At 37.8% G+C, this 18,673-nt stretch overlaps 1 protein-coding gene across 2 annotated transcripts in view; it reads left to right on the plus strand.

Annotated features, from left to right (window-relative positions):
- The window catches only part of si:ch73-62b13.1 (uncharacterized protein LOC100002270 homolog), a 40,742-nt gene that overhangs the window by 12,441 nt on the left and 9,628 nt on the right, over positions 1–18,673 (plus strand). The window lies entirely within an intron of this gene.

The raw sequence follows: 18,673 nt of genomic DNA on the forward strand, positions 1-18,673 counted from the left end.
ACTCTGAATTGAGGGTGAACCCTGTGGTAGACTGCCTTCTCTCCAGTTTTGCTGCATACCCTGAGTATGATGGTGTTGGTAAAAGCTCTAGCCCTTTTTTACCTCAAACCAGATTAAATAAATAGAAACTGAATTATTGCATAATTTGTTTGATATCACCATAATCACCTAAAAAAGGTTTCACAGGGATTTGACAGAGTTCATGTTTAAATACTAAAAACAGGGCAAATTTTGAACAGATATGGTACAGCCTAAGTAAGATAAATTATTTTAAGAGTGGAGGCAGTTCCAAAATTTAAAGCAGGTTTAGAAGTGTTCTACATTCAGTGCAGGACATGTTTATCCCAAAATTTAGCAGTAAGGAGATAAAAAAAAAAAACCCGATTGTAAGTGAAGTGCTAAAAAGAAGTTTTTTAAGCTTCCGGATAAGTTAGTGGTACAATTTAGCTATTAGCTAAAGATACGAGGCTGATGGACTAAATGGCCTCCTATTGTCTGTGAAATTCCTTAACTTCTAAGGAAAAGAGACATACTAAGCATACAAAGACTAATAACTCCATCGCTGACTATAGGGCATTTGAGTGTATCATTTAAAAAGAATATTAGGAAGACCAAAAAGCAGCTGAAGAGAAACATTGCAGAAAAGGTGAAAGGTGAAAAATTACCCAAAGAGATGCTATCATTGTTTTAAGAAGTAAAAGAATCGTCAAGAAGGGAGTGACAAGTGTTAGGAATGGTACGGGTGAGTTAGAATATACAGATAGTGAAATATCAAATGTTTTGAACTTGTATTTTATTGAAGGTTATACATGGGGGGATGGCATGATGGTGCAGTGGTAGTGCTGCAGCCTTGCAGTAAGGAGACCTGCGTTCGTTTCTCGGGTCCTCCGTGCGTGGAGTTTGCATGTTCTCCCCATGTCAGCATGGGTTTCCTCCGGGTGCTCCAGTTTCCTCCCACAGTCCAAAGACATGCAGGTTTGGTGCATTGGTGATCCTAAATTGTCCTTAGTGTGTGTTTGGTGTGTGTATGTCATGCACTGGGCTGGCGCCCTGCCCGGGATTTGTTCCTGCCTGTGTTGGCTGGGATTGGCTCCAGCAGACCCCCGTTACCCTTTGTTAGGTGTGAAAGTAGTGCTATATAGTGCCCGACCCGGCACAGACTGATACAGAGGCACGAGTAAACTCTAAGCACAATTTTATTTTTATTCAGCTGGAGGGCACGTCTTCCCCATGAACCCCCCAGCCACAACACAGTCCCAAAAGCACTTAGTACACACAACACAATCCTTCCTCTGGCACCACCACTCCTTCCAGGCAACCTCGTCCTCTTCCTCCCGATTTTGGCCCCGAGTGGTGGTTGCCGGCCCTTTTTATAGTTCACCCGGAAGTGCTCCAGGTGCTTGATCATCTGCTTCTGACTGCACTTCTGGGTGGGGCTTCAGAGTTGTCCAGGCCAGCTCAGGGACCCATGCAGCACCCCCTGGTGGCCACCCCACATCCTAAGAGAGCTGTGGAGAACTCCATCACCCATGGATCCCTGTGGGAAACTGAGGAACCATCCTCAGCCAGGGAGGCTGCCACCAAGGGGAGGGGAGGTATTGAGCAGTCCAACATTGCTCCACTGGAACATGTGTAGAAGGGGCCCGGCCGCCCACCCTATAGGATATAGTGGGATGGATAATGGATGGATGGGTTATATATGGGAAGTCAATAACCTCCCAAAAGTAACAGGGACTACTAAGGAAGTGCTTAACTGTTTTGAAATTGTAGAGGAAGAATTACTGCATAGGAAAAATACAATGAAAATCTAACAAACCATCAGGTCCAGGTAACATTTTTCATCAAGTGCTTAAGGAAGTTAGTGAGTACTTATATAAACTCTTGGCGCATGTTTTTCAAAATTCTTTGCACACTGGGGAAATTTCAAAAAACAGGAGGCAACAAATGTTCCATTGTATACAAAGGGTAATCAGGTTGAGGAGGTAATTATTAAGGAAAAGAATGAGCAGCACATGGCATGAGCAAATAGTCAACATAGGTTCAGACGAACCTGTGCCCTGCTAAGATACTGAAATTCTATGAGAAAGCAACAAAAGCATGTTATTAAAGAGGTGCATATGATATTATATGTGATTATTTTCAGAAGGTGTTTAGTAGGTACCACATGAAAGGTTAGTGATCAAACTAAAAGTAGTGGGAATCCAAGGTACAGTACTGTGTGCATGTGGGTACAATATTGACTCAAACACAGAAAGCAAATGATTATGGTGAAGTGAACTTTTTCAGAATTAGGTGATGTTAAAAGTGTTATCCCCCAGGGGGCTGTGTTGGGGCTGCTGATCTTTTTAATACACATAAACAATCTGGACAAGAGTATATTCAATTAGAGAGTTGCATTTGCTGATGATAACAAACTAGGTTTGAATAGCAGATAAAGTAGAATCAGCTAAATTGTTGCACAGAGATTTAGATAACATACAGGTTTCAGCAGATTTGTGACAGGTGAAATTTAATGTAAGTAAATGTAAGGTATGACACATAGGAAGCAGAAATGTTAAATTTGAGTACACAATGAGAGGTCTGAAACTTAAAGGTACCCCTTTTGAGAAGGTTCTAAAAGTCATAGTGGACCTGTCACTATCTACTTCAAGAAGGCTAATAGGGAGCTAGGTTATATAGCACAAGGTCTGGAGTACAAGTCAAGGGAAGTTATACTTAAGTTATATAATGAAGTAGTTAGGTCTTTAGGAAGAGTAGGCAATTAGGAAAAAACAAGCAATCAAAATGAAATCTTAAAAAAGGGACCAGAAAAAATAGAGAGCAAAAGAATCAGGAAAATGTGTTGTCAAAGAGCACAAACAAAAGAGCAAAACAGAATGAAACATCAATGCCATAATGCTGTACAAGAATTTTAATCAAAATATCAGAAGCAAAAGGTTCTTACACTACTTGTTTTTTCTTTCGATTACTTACCACTAAAAGGTGAAGTTTGCTTTGATGTTAATTCGATGGTCTCTTCTGGTACATGCTGTGGAGTTCCTCCATCTTGTATAGGTACAGGGTGATGATATGGCATATCATATAATCTACCTGTCATGTGGCTTAAAGGGCCATAGCAAACATAAAAAGGATAGCCACTGTCATTTGTAAACAACACAGAATGGTGGAAATGCAGTGGAAGCCATTCAAAATGGTTTTTGGTATGATATGGGAGTTTTTTCTTCCATCCATCCATTATCTAACCCGTTGTATCCTAACTACAGGGTCACAGGGATCTGATTGAGCCAATCCCAGCCAACACAGGGTGCAAGGCAGGAAACAAACCCCGGACAGAGCCCACCGCAGGGTGAAACACACACACCCACATACCAAGCACACACTAGGGACAATTTAGAATCACCAATGCACCTAACCTGCATGTTTTTGGACTGTGGGAGGAAACCCACACACACAGGGTGAACATGCAAACTCCACGCAGGAAAGACCTGGGAAACAAAGCCAGATCTCCTAACTGCGAGGCAGCAGCGCTGCCCACTGCACCACCGTGCCGCCCATATGGGAGTTTTTTCCCCAAGCAAAATTAACAGTGGCCTCCACAGTGTCCTGGGAGAAGGCCAGGCTCTTCCCTGTTGCAACCAGCAGAGGCATACTTGATTAATTTGGCTCAGTCCCAGAACATACCTGATGGCTTCATGGGGAACAGACCCTCAAAAAGGGAAACTGGCCATAACAGCTAATAAGTTCCAACATACTGTAGCTAATGCCCTCAACAGAGAAGGGCTGTAAACAAGGGGTAGACAAAGAGCCTTTAAAAAATAAAAGATTTATTTCAAATCCACTCTGTATGTCCACAGCGTGCAAAAGAGCACAAAAGGCATAAATGTATTTTCATGGAGGCAATCTGATAACAAAGTCCCAAAACAGAATCCAATAATCATTGTCAAAATAAAGAAGACGTGAGAAATCCAGAGAATCAAATAGTAATCATACAGTACTGTAACTCACAAACTTATGACAATAAACTACATTAGACCAGTGGGTCTCCCCAGCCTTTGTAGGAATCTCCTTGGGTACCCCCCACCTCCCTGCATATCAACTCCAACTCTTCCTGAATCCACTAAGTTAGTATTTCTTATAACAGCTTTAATCTGAACAATAAATGTAAAAATAAATAATAAACAAAGAAACACACATCACAAACTTTTTGATTTGTTTCCTTTAGAAATGAAGGCATAATAATTAGTAATAATAATAATAATAATAATAATAATAATAATAATAATAATATTGGTCCTCAGTTGTCAATGTTTTGTTATTCTTTGCTGCTTGAGTTTCACTTGCAACATGATGCAATAGCAATAAAAATAATTGTAATACTACTACTACCACAACTACTAATAATAATATAAAATACAACCACTACTACCTTTACTACTAAAATTTTAAATACTGCTACTACTAATAATAATAAACTAAAAAACTAGTAATACTAATACTGAATATGCTTAATAAACTTACTTAATGAAGTCAATACAAGGTCAAAATGAAGATGAATATTTAGATATGTAAAAAACCTACATGTAAATGCATCACCTACACTTGTGAATTTATCTAAACTTCATTTTGTCGTTCTAAGGACAGCAGATAGCAATAAGGCATTAACTGAATCTGTAATGTTATCTACCAATAAAATTAACCAACAACTGAAGTTAATCAGAGCTAACTGCTCTGGTGTTGACTTGAAGATATTCCTCTATTTGCAAATGGAAAATTATTGTGACTGTCAACAATGTTAAGTTGACAATTAATGAAACAGTAATAACCCCAATAGAGTCAAGCTGTGGACCTCCAGAGCTCCACTCTGTCGAGGAGGTTATCACTTTACATTACACTTCAGTGATGTTTAAACAATATGTCTGGTTACTCTGTGATTAAAATTAGGGTTGTGGGAGATGTTACATTAGCTCAAGTAAAGTAAACCAAGTGACAAAAACGTATAATTCAATTGGCTCTTCCACAAAGGTCTGCAAACCCCCAATGGGCCATCCCACAGCCAATTAGTCCTCTAATTACAGACCTTCCATACAGTATGTGCTCTACGTACAGTAAGGGGCAGCTCTGGGGCTGGGGGTGCTTCAAACATGAATAGACTGGTGGCCCTGCCTCGAGGGGCACCACCCACAAAGCACAAGGGACCTGAAAAAATGTGACCTCACAATAATGTATATAATTAGTCATATTACATAAATACATGTAATAAACATATAGAAAATACTTGATGTTAAAAGATATGAAAAAAGGAACTTAAACAAAGAATACCTGTATAGAACATAAATAAGCAAAACCATGACAGTTCTGAGATGACATCACTATTAAAGCATTTACATGTACAGCTCCAATCTTAGGATTATAACCTTGCTCTTGTGGAGTAGCTTGTTCTTAGAGGTATGCTGTTGAAACCATTGTGGTTCTGGTAGTATTAACAGTGCTAAGTTTGTGCAAGAAAGGGGGCTAGACAAAAAACAATCCAAAATTAGAACCTTATACAGTAATGGTTTTTAATTAAATCTTCCCTAAAATAAAGATTCTGGGACCTTTTTCTGAAGTCAGAACTTGTAGTGTAGTGTTCATTGACGAATGCTTCATGAAAAGGTGAGAGGTCCATTATAAATATATTTTGCTGTTCAGCAAGACAGTCAGGTTCAATTCTAGTTCAAATCATCACAATTTATCCACCCTCATTTATCATGTCACTGTGGTTAAATTAACAGCAAAAGTTAAGTTAAACACTTCTGATATTTTCCTCAGCATGTCTTGGTCGTGCATCACTGTATGTTCCTTCTTGTTCTTGGTCTCTATCTCTTTTATTTCTCATTTCACATCTTTCCAATCTTGGGCACGTTCTCTCTTAAGTCATGTCTCTACTGTACAGCTTTTCCTTGCAGATCATCTTTATAGCTAATATGCTACTGGCCACTAGTTAGACATTCTCTAAGTCTCTTTCTTCTAATCTGTACGTGTCCTCTTTCAATAACCAGGATCTTGTAGAACTATGTGTGTTGCAGATCAATGGAAAAGCAGGTTTCAACATTAATACAAGGTTATCTGCTGTTCAGGAGCTGAATGGTCAGTGATTGGTGACAGGGAGACCTTCTCATCTTTTCAGATAGGCTTCTTTAGCCCTAATGCCCTTTCTTGTAAATACACTTGTTTCTTTTTCATTTTGCACTTATCCTTCCTCACAGAGATAGACTGGAAGGGAGAGCTCTAGGATGGTGTTATTTTGACTTTTTCTGTTAAAACCAGTTTTACTTGTTGAACTCAAAAAAGATGATGATGCATTGATACTTGACACTAAATTATGTGCTAGATTTGGTTCTACTGATCAATCAGTATTAAATGGATAAAAGGTGATCAAAGTTATTAATCAGCTTGATCCGTGAGGCCCTGTAAGTGGGAAACCATAGCAAAAAATCCTCAAACTTGTTTACTCCAGTTCAGGGTTACCTAGGCCACAGCCTGTCCCAGCAATACTGGGCGCAATGCCAGACCCAGTCCTGAAAAAAATGATCATATGCACAAGCCCACATAAGGCCAGTTTTAATTAACTTAACAAGAATACCTTGGAAGTGTGAGAGGAGAACCGGAGTACCTGAAGAAAATGCTATGTAGTCTTGAAGAGATTTTTCAAACTTAACACAGAGTAACCAGGGATCTAATTCATAAAACTTGTGTGGATTTGATCATGAAAGTATACTTATGGCAAAAAAACAGAAAATGTATATGCCAAAAACAAATCTGATTTATAAAACCCACTGTATACACATATCTACGCAATTTACCTTTATAAATCACTGTCATCTTATAAATGTGCATACTGTACATGAATGCACCTCAAACCCCACCCAGTTCCACTCTGAAATAACCATACATGGATTGTGCTAGTGAAAATCATACATATGCTGTCACAATGCTACAGATCTTCATCGACTGGTAGAGGACCCTCCCACCTGTTGAGTCCATTCACCACCAATTGCATTTACAGAGTTCTACAGCATGCTCCACATGGTGTTGTAGTACCTCTTCTCTGCACTTTGGGGGTCATGGAAAGCATAAGTTGGCAGTGTCTAAGTGGTAGAGACTGTCCCCTGTTACAATGAAAACAACAGGCCATAAGAAAAACAGAGTTCAGCCAGTTATGTTACCAACAAGCCAGCCATTACTACTTCGTGGTGTGGCGGAAGTGCTGCCCTTGCACCCGGAAGCACCCTGGCTGTCACTAGAAGGATCTTCTCCCACCTTCCCAGGTATAGCGGAAGTGCAGAGCTCCCAGGCTTTAGGAGACTTGGTGCACCCCCTGGCAGAATCCACGGGCCCCCACGGGTTTGTGCCTCCTTGCTCCATCCCCGTGGTCCCCTGCTTATCCAGGGCGGTTGCCCCCTCGTGGCCCGGGAAACATACTGACTGCCTCCCCGTCCTTCCAGGCATCCCGGCTGGGTCTGGCCCCCAACCTCCTGTGACAATATACAAAACATTTTTTGTGAAGTTTAATTTTATAAAATCTGATGTTTGTGTGGAAAGCTGTGTACACTCATTTTGAGCTTCTTTTTTTGTATACAAAAGTTAAACAAAATCTGACTCCAGGGGTGGGATTCTAATCCAGGATTTTAAATCTGTGAGATAGCAGTACCCTGCATTACACTGCCAACTCGGACATATGAGACCTAGGTACAAAATTGTGAATGTTGCAGTTCACCTGTACAGGCACATACTTTGACTTGGTGACTGCATTGAAAAAAATGAAGAAATCCAGAAAAAACAGTCTTAGGCTTTCTGCTCTGATTTTCTTTTAAGTTCACCAGTTAAACATTGGTTTATACTGAAGCACTAGTTCATTTAAGGGTTGAAGGAAATGACAGTCTATTCCAGCACTTTTGGCTACAAGAACAATCCTATGTGTGATGCAAGCAGACTGCAGGGTGTGCTAATATACACATATGTGCTCTGTCACTAAATCAATGTACACCCTGCAGATAGGGAATGCCTTTGACCTGCACCCATGCATAATGTATATCACTGAAATTTCTTTTGCACTCACATTTCACACACTTTTCAATTGTAATTTAATCTCACAGAAGCACACAGGAGAATTTAGAAAATTTCTTATGAATACTAAAACCCAAAGGTTTATCAATATTCAGTCTGTGTAAGAATTTACAGACATATTTCCCTAATTTGACTTTTCACTCAGGATTTGTTTATTTTACTTGTCTCCTTGTAACTGGAAACCCACCTTTCACAGGCACCAAACAACACATATAATAATATATTCACTGAAAATCAAGTCTGTGTTTTAGCTTTGCTTTTGCATGTGGTAAATCCTGCTAGACACCGCAAAAAAGTGTCAAGAGCATTAAACTTCACTCACCTTATGTTATGCATGTAGCACATTAATGTCTGCATCAGCTCAGTCCATTGCCTGGTGGAAATACATCTTTACCATCAGCTACCATTATTAACTTTTTAACTGCAGGTTTTAGATGTAGATTACCTGTATTATGAAACTCCTTCTTAGGGTGAAAAATGTAATGTCATATCTGCAAAAGTGCTCACAATTATATTTGACATATTGTCTTATGAGCTCCATGGTGTCTCAGAGGTTAATGCTACTGCCCTGCAACTCTAGGGGTCTGGGTTACAGTCTCATTCATTGTCAGTGTGGAGTCTGCACATTTTCCCCATGCTTGCTAGTTTTTTTCTTTTTTTCCCCAGGTAGCTACCATCATCCAACATCTCAAAGATGTGCATATTAGAGTAAGTGGTAACTCTAAATTAGTCCAGGGAGATTTTACCTTGGCATTCTATTTACAGCTCTTTCCTACCTTATGACACATAACTGCCAGGATAGATTCACTCCTAGTGACCCTGCCATGGAAAAAACATATAAAATAAAATGCAGGAATTGATGTAAAATTTGTGGTCTTGACTACTGTTTTAATTTATTTATTCATTTTACTTTATTTAAATTAGATTAAGAGTGGACTGGGACATAGCACAATTACAGGTTTATTGCACTTAAGTTCAGGTCTACTGTCTCATGTACATAGTGCAACAGAATTCTTACTTGTATGTCTTCTCTGACCATACAATACAATGTAATATTAACAAAGGTATACACACACACACACAAAAAGTAGCATGGATTTTAATTTCTTTCCTTCTTTGGGGCACTCCCTGTGTTTATGAAGATATGTTGTACACTCCAGGATTCCACCATAATCCAAAATTTATTTTTAGATTGAATGACCCAGAATGAGTGAGTGAGTATGTAAATGTTTTATTAGCTTCCTGCCTTGAGTTCAGAACTGCTTGAGAATGCTCTGGATCACAGTAAACCATTACTGGAAAAGAAGGTACATGAAATAGATGGGTAGATAGAGTTACATTTTTTTTATAATAATAGAATATTATTATTTTCATCTTAAGACTGGAAATACACATACTACCTCAGTTACCTTAGTGCCTGGCTGCCTACCATCCTCCTCCAGCTCAATATGTACAAAAGTGAAATACATTTTGTAGAAAGTCTTAGGGATCTGAGGAAGCTTGATTTTGATTGAAAATTAGCCCTTTTTCTATGGCCAGGCTAGATTCATAGCTGATATTACCCTAACCTTTAAGTCTCACATCACTGCTGCAGTCAAAACTTCATTTTATCATTTATGAAACCTTATTAGAGTCTGACCTTATTTTCTCAAAATTGGATGCTGCTGTACTTTGCCATGCTTTCATCATTTCTTACCTAGAATACAGCAATTCTGTCTACAAGAGTCTTGCTGTGTGATGTGTCAGCAGTTGACCACGAGTTCAGAATGCAGCTGCTTCAATAGATTCTTGGCTAAATGAAGCATTGTAATCACTGTGTTCCTCAGTTGGCTTCCTGTCACATGCTGCATCATCTTCAAAACTCTGTTAGGTCTGTTCACAAATCTCATCCAACACCAGACTAAAGACCCTCTAAGTTCTCTGTAATTCCTGTTTATATTTGTATACCTTGCTATTCTAGCCTGATCTGCTAGTTTTGAAAGTGATACCCAGAGTTTATCAGTTTATCCTGTTCCTTTACTTTATACATTTTTTTCTTTTATATTGTATGTGTACAAAATTTGTATGCTTTCTGCTTGTAGTACTAAGGTGTTGTACCGTGTTAACCATTATAAATCTTGCCTGAAGAAGGGGCCTGAGCTGCCTCGAAAGTTTGCATATTGTAATCTTTTTAGTTAGCCAATAAAAGGTGTCATTTTGCTTGACTATGCTTTCTGTTTAAAAGCTATTACATCCTCTTGGTATCTGCCAGTTGTGCAGTTCATTTGCTGCATTTCATATTTAACTATACTTTTCCGTTTTTGGCCTGGCATGAGGGTGAAGTGGTTTGTCCTCCTACAGTACGGCTCCAGAATTCTGGATTTGAATCCGGGCATTGACATTTCATTCTCCCTCTGTCTGCATGGGTTGTTCTCAGGGTTCATAAGGTGTTCTCACACCACTCAAAGATGTGCAGTTTAAGTGAATTGTTGTCCAAGAATCATTGTTACCTTGCACCTTATGATTGCTAGAATAGTCTCCAGCTACCCTATCATCCTTTTCTAAATAAACAAATTTGGAATATGGGTAAAAAGAGTATTACAGTGGTGTGAAAAACTATTTGCCCCCTTCCTGATTTCTTATTCTTTTGCATGTTTGTCACACAAAATGTTTCTGATCATCAAACACATTTAACCATTAGTCAAATATAACACAAGTAAACACAAAATGCAGTTTTAAATGATGGTTTTATTATTTAGGGAGAAAAAAAATCCAAACCTACATGGCCTTGTGTGAAAAAGTAATTGCACCCTGAACCTAATAACTGGTTGGGCCACCCTTAGCAGCAATAACTGCAATCAAGCGTTTGCGATAACTTGCAATGAGTCTTTTACAGCGCTCTGGAGGAATTTTGGCCCACTCATCTTTGCAGAATTGTTGTAATTCAGCTTTATTTGAGAGTTTTCTAGCATGAACCGCCTTTTTAAGGTCATGCCATAGCATCTCAATTGGATTCAGGTCAGGACTTTGACTAGGCCACTCCAAAGTCTTCATTTTGTTTTTCTTCAGCCATTCAGAGGTGGATTTGCTGCTGTGTTTTGGGTCATTGTTCTGTTGCAGCACCCAAGATCGCTTCAGCTTGAGTTGTGAACAGATTGCGGACATTCTCCTTCAGGATTTTTGGTAGACAGTAGAATTCATGGTTCCATCTATCACAGCAAGCCTTCCAGGTCCTGAAGCAGCAAAACAACCCCAGACCATCACACTACCACCACCATATTTTACTGTTGGTATGATGTTCATTTTCTGAAATGCTGTGTTCCTTTTACGCCAGATGTAACGGGACATTTGCCTTCCAAAAAGTTCAACTTTTGTCTCATCAGTCCACAAGGTATTTTCCCAAAAGTCTTGGCAATCATTGAGATGTTTCTTAGCAAAATTGAGACGAGCCCTAATGTTCTTTTGCTTAACAGTGGTTTGCGTCTTGGAAATCTGCCATGCAGGCGTTTTGCCCAGTCTCTTTCTTATGGTGGAGTCGTGAACACTGACCTTAATTGAGGCAAGTGAGGCCTGCAGTTCTTTAGAAGTTGTCCTGGGGTCTTTTGTGACCTCTCGGATGAGTCGTCTCTGCGCTCTTGGGGTAATTTTGGTCGGCCGGCCACTCCTGGGAAGGTTCACCACTGTTCCATGTTTTTGCCATTTGTGGATAATGGCTCTCACTGTGGTTCGCTGGAGTCCCAAAGCTTTAGAGATGGCTTTATAACCTTTACCAGACTGATAGATCTCAATTACTTCTGTTCTCATTTGTTCCTGAATTTCTTTGGATCTTGGCATGATGTCTAGCTTTTGAGGTGCTTTTGGTCTACTTCTCTGTGTCAGGCAGCTCCTATTTAAGTGATTTCTTGATTGAAACAGGTGTGGCAGTAATCAGGCCTGGGGGTGGCTACGGAAATTGAACTCAAGTGTGATACACCACAGTTAGGTTATTTTTGAACAAGGGGGCAATTACTTTTTCACACAGGGCCATGTAGGTTTGGATTTTTTTTCTTCCTTAATAATAAAAACCATCATTTAAAAACTACATTTTGTGTTTACTTGTGTTATATTTGACTAATGGTTAAATGTGTTTGATGATCAGAAACATTTTGTGTGACAAACATGCAAAAGAATAAGAAATCAGGAAGGGGGCAAATAGTTTTTCACACCACTGTAAGTGTTAATAATACATTAGTCTTCCACTTTTCTCTATTAGTAATATTCATTTGAGAAAATATACTTGAAAGAAAACAAAAATATTTCTTTTTTTATGATATAGCCATTGTTATTTGGTGTCACTATAATAATGGTTTTCTTGGGTCCCATTACAGTACCAATTTTCTAATTTGGGTCCTCCGATTAAAACATTTAATAACCCCTGGTTTAGAGGTTTAAAATTCATGCATGATGTTGTCACCCTCTTTCATTTGGATATTTAAAGAGCAAGTGAAAGTACCACTCGTCTGGTTCGTGATTCATTCTATTTAGAGGTAAATCATCATCAGCAAATTAAAACTCTGTCACTGATCATTCTCTTGTTCAACACAATACAGTAGCAACACATTTATATTAGAATGTACTCACTGTTTTGTGCAATTTGTCATTGGAATTGTTTTAAACATAGTATATAAACATATTACCCTAATGTGTTATGCATGGCCAGATCTACCAAAAAGGCTAATAACAAGAAAAGTCCGACAGTACAGACACTCACAGCAACGCAATGCCCAGCACCCACCACTTACACAATTCGATCCTCATAATTATCAACTTGTCCAATTAGATCTAAATAAAAAACTTTTAAAACAAAGGTACGAGTGAATATATCATGATAACAGCAAAAGTCATTTTTATGAGATTTGATGCGTTACCATGCTGCAAAAGACAAAGATTGTCATTCAAAGAGAGAGCCTAGTCTTGCAGCAAAGTGAAAAATTAGAGATACATTTTGAGAATATAAATTCAGCTGAAGTTCAATTTATGGACTCTTCAAGTCCACCTCTTCAAAAGGTAAGTTCAGTGGTTAAACAGCCTGCTTTATACAGTGATATCGCGCATCAGTCTGGTGTAGTTTTACTTAAGTATTAACAGCATATTATGGCAGCATGTAGTGCTAAGCTGAATTATTTTTTACATTTTCCTTTTGTGTTTAATTTTATAATCTCATGTTGCACCATGCTGTGCTTTGAGTGCTGTGCATTGGTTTTTGGCATGTGTGTTGGTGGCATGCGTTTGAGCGACACAACCTGCCTTTGTCTTATTATCATGTGAAACAGCAGCATTTCATTCTATATGACAATGGTCTGTATGCACTTGTCTTTGTTGCTTATTTACAGTCAAGCATATTTGCTGTGAATTGTAAATACTTTATTTGTACTGTTACCACACATCGACACCCATGAAAATCCACTGGCCCACCTGCTAATTTTATTTGGGTGCCAACTCTGTAATGGTCAAAAAAAGAAGGTCAAATTGATCCAATATAAAGTTTTGGATTTTATATTTTTATTTCAATGACTATACGTTATTTATTTTTGACATATGTGATGTGGAGGTAGTGATGGTGTGGGTTGGAGGCCGGTAAAGGTCTAAAACAGGCTTTGTTAGTAGCATAATCTGCAACATTCTTAACTAAATTGGCATAACCGGCACTAGTTTTGTATTTAACAAAATAAACATTTAGTAGGAACATCTAAAGCCATATTATACTGTTGAATCGGGGAATACATTCGGCAAGTACTTTAAGTTTAATACTTTATATGTTCCAGCAAGTACTTACTTACTTTTACTTAAGTAGAAAAGCCAACGGGGTACTTCAACTAAGGTACTACTACAGTATGTTTTTGCTTGTTTATTTGTACTTTTGCTTAAGTAAATTGTTTGAGTACTTCCTCCACAACTGAAGGTAATGTAGTGTTAGGTATGAACATTACTTCTATTTAATTAAAGCTTAATTGTTTTTGTTGCTTAGATAATTATTATTATTGTTTGGTTGTGATTTACCATTGAAATGTATGTTGTATATAACAAATGGTCATTTTTTCCTATAAGAGCTTCTTTATGTGCTAGTTTTTTTAATCCTAGCATGGGATTTTTCATTAATTTCTAGGTGTTACAATCCAGTTATGATAGCTTCTTTTTTGCTGGATTTTGTTTTCCTCTGGGATATTTTGTTCTTGTAGTTTTCCCTTCTGTTTATAAAACAACAAAATGCATAAAAAGAATAAAATATGCCTGTACTAGCATGTATCCTAATACTTGTAAAAATTAAATGAAAAGGGGTCATTTAGTAATGCTTTCACAAGAATATGTTTTTTTTTTAATTTAGTAGAGATATAAAGAATATTTTATAAATGAAAATTAAACTATTTCAACTATTTTGCTGCAGTATATGTATTCAACATTTATAATCAATATCTTAAAAATTATTTTAAATGTTATTCATTTTTCCATTAAAACACATTTCTCAATAAATGTCATATTAAGAAAAATATAGTAATGAATAGAATTAGTACATAATTGGTAAAATTATATAGTATTTATAATAATGTGCATGTAGAGTGCTTTGTGCTTACTGTATTATATATTTACCAGCTGCTAAAAGCTGGTGTGAATAGGAGAAAATGCTGCCAGGAAGCCATAATTAGCTGCTATGAACAAAGATAATTGATTGACATTTTAACAAATAAATGAATAACCTAAAACGAAAAATGTGTGGCTGAATCAAAAATATTAATTGTTTTAGCTCCCTGAACATGAACACCCCAGTAGTAGTAGCAAAGTAAAATCGAATACTGCAAATAAAGAATGCAGAATAACTCTGACAAAAATGGAAGGCTTAAACAGCAGATTAAAAGATGATGTGTTTTAAATTGTATGCTGAAACATATACTCCTTTCTTGGTGAGGTTAGGTTCTAGAGTGCATCAAACCAGGTCTGAGCCACATACTGTACCACCGAGAAAGAATCAAAAAGAGTCCATTTATTAAATAATTACACACTAACAAGAGGAGAACACCTTCAGAAGCTGGCATTTAAAATTGTCACTGACTGTGCAGAGCTCACCCCTTACATTTCAAACAGAGAAAAAATGTATTTTGTGTGGCATTTGGCCTGACATATAGAGAAATACCGGGGGCAGTGTGATCTCTGTGTACAGCTGACTCTTTCTGAGAGATCCATAAAGAGCACTACTGGCTGTAGTATAGGCAGTGAGAGATCAATTACACATGCCTGGCATTAAAAAAGCCTTTTAAAAGACTGGTGCCTCATCAAGGACTGGCTCTTGCATTCTGTCTAAATCTACAAGCCTTAACTGTATTCAAAATATATGCATAATATGGCTTAAGATTGCCAGGCAGCAATGTGGTCTTCTGACCATGGAAGTTTAAAAATGACACCTGTAGTTAACATTTTTCTGATCCTACTACAAACATGAGATAAAGAGCAGGCTCTAAGAGGGTATCCTTTGACAGTAGCATATAAGCTTGTTGAGAGATAATTGAGATAATAGCAGACTTTCAAGAAGTTGCAGGTGTGCTGTGTGAAATACATTACAATAGCCATTAATACAGTATCGCACAGGGGGATAATATGTTTCTGATGACACCTGTGTCTGCACAATTTTTTGATAGTGGTGTGTCAAAACCACACACTTAAATGCATTGCAGGATAGAGTAAGAGAAATGTGTTTCGGTCAGTTCCAGTGCCAGATGAACAGAACACAAAAATCTAAACCACATCAGTGTAATATCACTTGTGCTTAAAAATTAAGTGCATCTGCAAGTTAGGCTCTGTAGGATGAAGACTTCTGTGAGCTCCACATGAATGCTTAACGGGAAACCCTTTCAATTTAAATATAACATTTACAGAAATCAGGCAGCATGGTGGTGCAGTAAGGAGACCAAGGTTCGTGTCCCAGGTACTCCCTGCATGGAGTTTGCACATTCTCTCTGTGCCTACATGGATTTTTACAGTGTGCTCCAATTTCCTTCCACAGTCCAAAGGCATGCAGGTTAGGTGGACTGGCAATTCTAAATTGGCCCTAGTGTGTGGTTTGGATATGTGTGTGTGTGTGTGTGTGTGTGTGTGTGTGTGTGTGTGTGTTCAGTCCTCCAATGGACTGGTGCCGTGTCCAGGGTTTGTTCCTGCCTTGCACCCTGTCTTAAGAATCCTAGCTGGGATAAATAAATACACCCAATATAGTAATCCCTCGCTATATTGCGCTTCGACTTTCGTGGCTTCACTCTATCGCAGATTTTAAATGTAAGCATATCTAAATATATATCACAGATTTTTCGCTGGTTCACGGATTTCTGCGGACAATGGGTCTTTTAATTTATGGTACATGCTTCCTCAGTTTGTTTGCCCAGTTGATTTCATACAAGGGACGCTATTGGCGGATGGCTTAGAAGCTACCCAATCAGAGCATGTATTACATATTAACTAAAACTCCTCAATGATATACGATATGCTTCCCGCGCGGTGCTTGATTGTTTGCTTTTCTCTGTCTCTCTCACTCTCTGATATTCTTTGCGCCTGACGTAGGGGGTGTGAGCAGAGGGGCTGTTTGCCTAGAGTATACGGACGCTCCTCTACAAAATGCTGCTTTATCGCGGTGCTTCGGCATACTTAAAAGCACGTATTGACTTTTTGATTGTTTGCTTTTCTTAGCGAGTGCTTTCTCTCTCTGACATTCTCTGCTCCTGATGGCGCTCCTTTGAAGAGAAGATATGTTTGCATTCTTTTAATTGTGAGAAAGATCTGTCATCTCTGTCTTGTCATGGAGCACAGTTTAAACTTTTGACTAAAGGGTGTTATTTCATGTCTAGAGGGCTCTAATAATGTTAACAGTGTGGGTGAGTTTATAAGGGCTTAAAATATATAAAAATAACTATTCAAACATGGTTTCTACTTCGCAGATTTTCATTTATCACGGGGGGGTCTGGAACGCAACCCCCGCGATCGAGGAGGGATTACTGTACTGTTTTGTCACGGTCAGGAACACTTCGACCCTAAGTTTTATTAAGTTGTTCTAAAAACAGACAGATAATTTTTCTTTGGATCTGAAACACTTGTGTATATGTTTTCAAATAGTGTTTTCTTAAAATCACTATTCTTTTAGGTTTTTGGTCAGTTTAGATAATTGCAATTTATCGTAAAGATAGATGCTTAGCCCGAGTTGACTTATGTTTCATGTTCACAGGAGTGGACAAAGTGAAGTATTATAGATAGATAGATAGAGAGAGAGATACAGAAATAGACAGACATCATTTTATTTGTCCTACGGGGGAAATTTGCCCTTTTTTAGAAGCTCTTTAAATGAATAAATAGGTACAATAAATAGATAGAAAAATAAATAAATATACACACACACACACTATGGTATGAACACACATGAGAATTTTTAAAAAGCAAGAAAATTAAAAAGAAAGAAAGTTTACAACTTGGCAGTCTCAGTCACAGTGAAGCTTTATGTAGACATATTGCTGTTGTTATAAAGGAGCCCCAGTAGCGTTTCTTGACACACTTCTGCTGAATAATTAATTTGTGGAAAGTGTGTCAGAGAGAGGATAGGCAGCATTGTTCATAATAGCACTAGGTTTTGTTTTATTTCTCACCTTTCCTATTACCAATGGGGGGTCCAGAGTGTGTCCCATAACAGAGTTTGCCCTTTTAATTAGTTTGTTGATTTGGTGGGCCCCTCTAGAAGTGATGTTACCAGCCGAGCACACCACAGTGTAGAAAATCACACTGGGCATCACGCCCAAGTACCTCTGTCAGTTAATGTTAAACATAAATGTTAAAATGTGTGCAATAGGAAAAGGGCCTGGAAAAAAATGTCCAAAATCATTAGTACTTCAACCTTGGTGATCTTTTACAACAGTCAGTTTCTGTCTAAACTAAACTAAACAAACGGGATTATTTTAAAGATAAACACAGTGCTGTTGCTTAAAAGAATCAATTCAAGCTATTACCTCCATAGGGAGCTCAGAACATTGTAAGGATTTGTTGTTTTGCAGCCCAGCTTCTACACACACCATATTCTTTATTGAACCAAATTAATAAAAAGTGCATTTTACCTATTACATTTTTACAACAATGTATATCATTTTAAAATCAGCTTACTTATGTTATGTGTAATAGCACCTTTCAAGAAACTTGACACCATCAATAAGAAATGTTTTAATGCAATAGTAAATCTATAGCATACTGATCCTGTAAAATAAAAAATAGCTTTTGAAAATAGATGGACTTTGAAGTCTTTTTGAATTATTTTTGCTACCTCCTTGGTATCATGTAATCCCACTGTTCATGTAAAATCAAGTTTTTTTTGGTTGTTTTTTAAATTCATATTTAAAAACATAACCACAGAAACAAAATGAAGAGAAAATTTAATAATTAAAACAAAAAAACTTAATCAATGACATTTCAGTTTCATACTTCTTTGTCAGTGTTAGATTTTATTGTGTTATTATTTCTCAGTTAGATATTTTACATTACTGCCAGTAACCTGTATGTCTTATATGTTTTCATCTGCAAAAAATCAAAT

Source organism: Polypterus senegalus, chromosome 8 (assembly GCF_016835505.1).
Source record: "Polypterus senegalus isolate Bchr_013 chromosome 8, ASM1683550v1, whole genome shotgun sequence".
Classification (NCBI taxonomy): Eukaryota; Metazoa; Chordata; class Cladistia; order Polypteriformes; family Polypteridae; genus Polypterus; species Polypterus senegalus.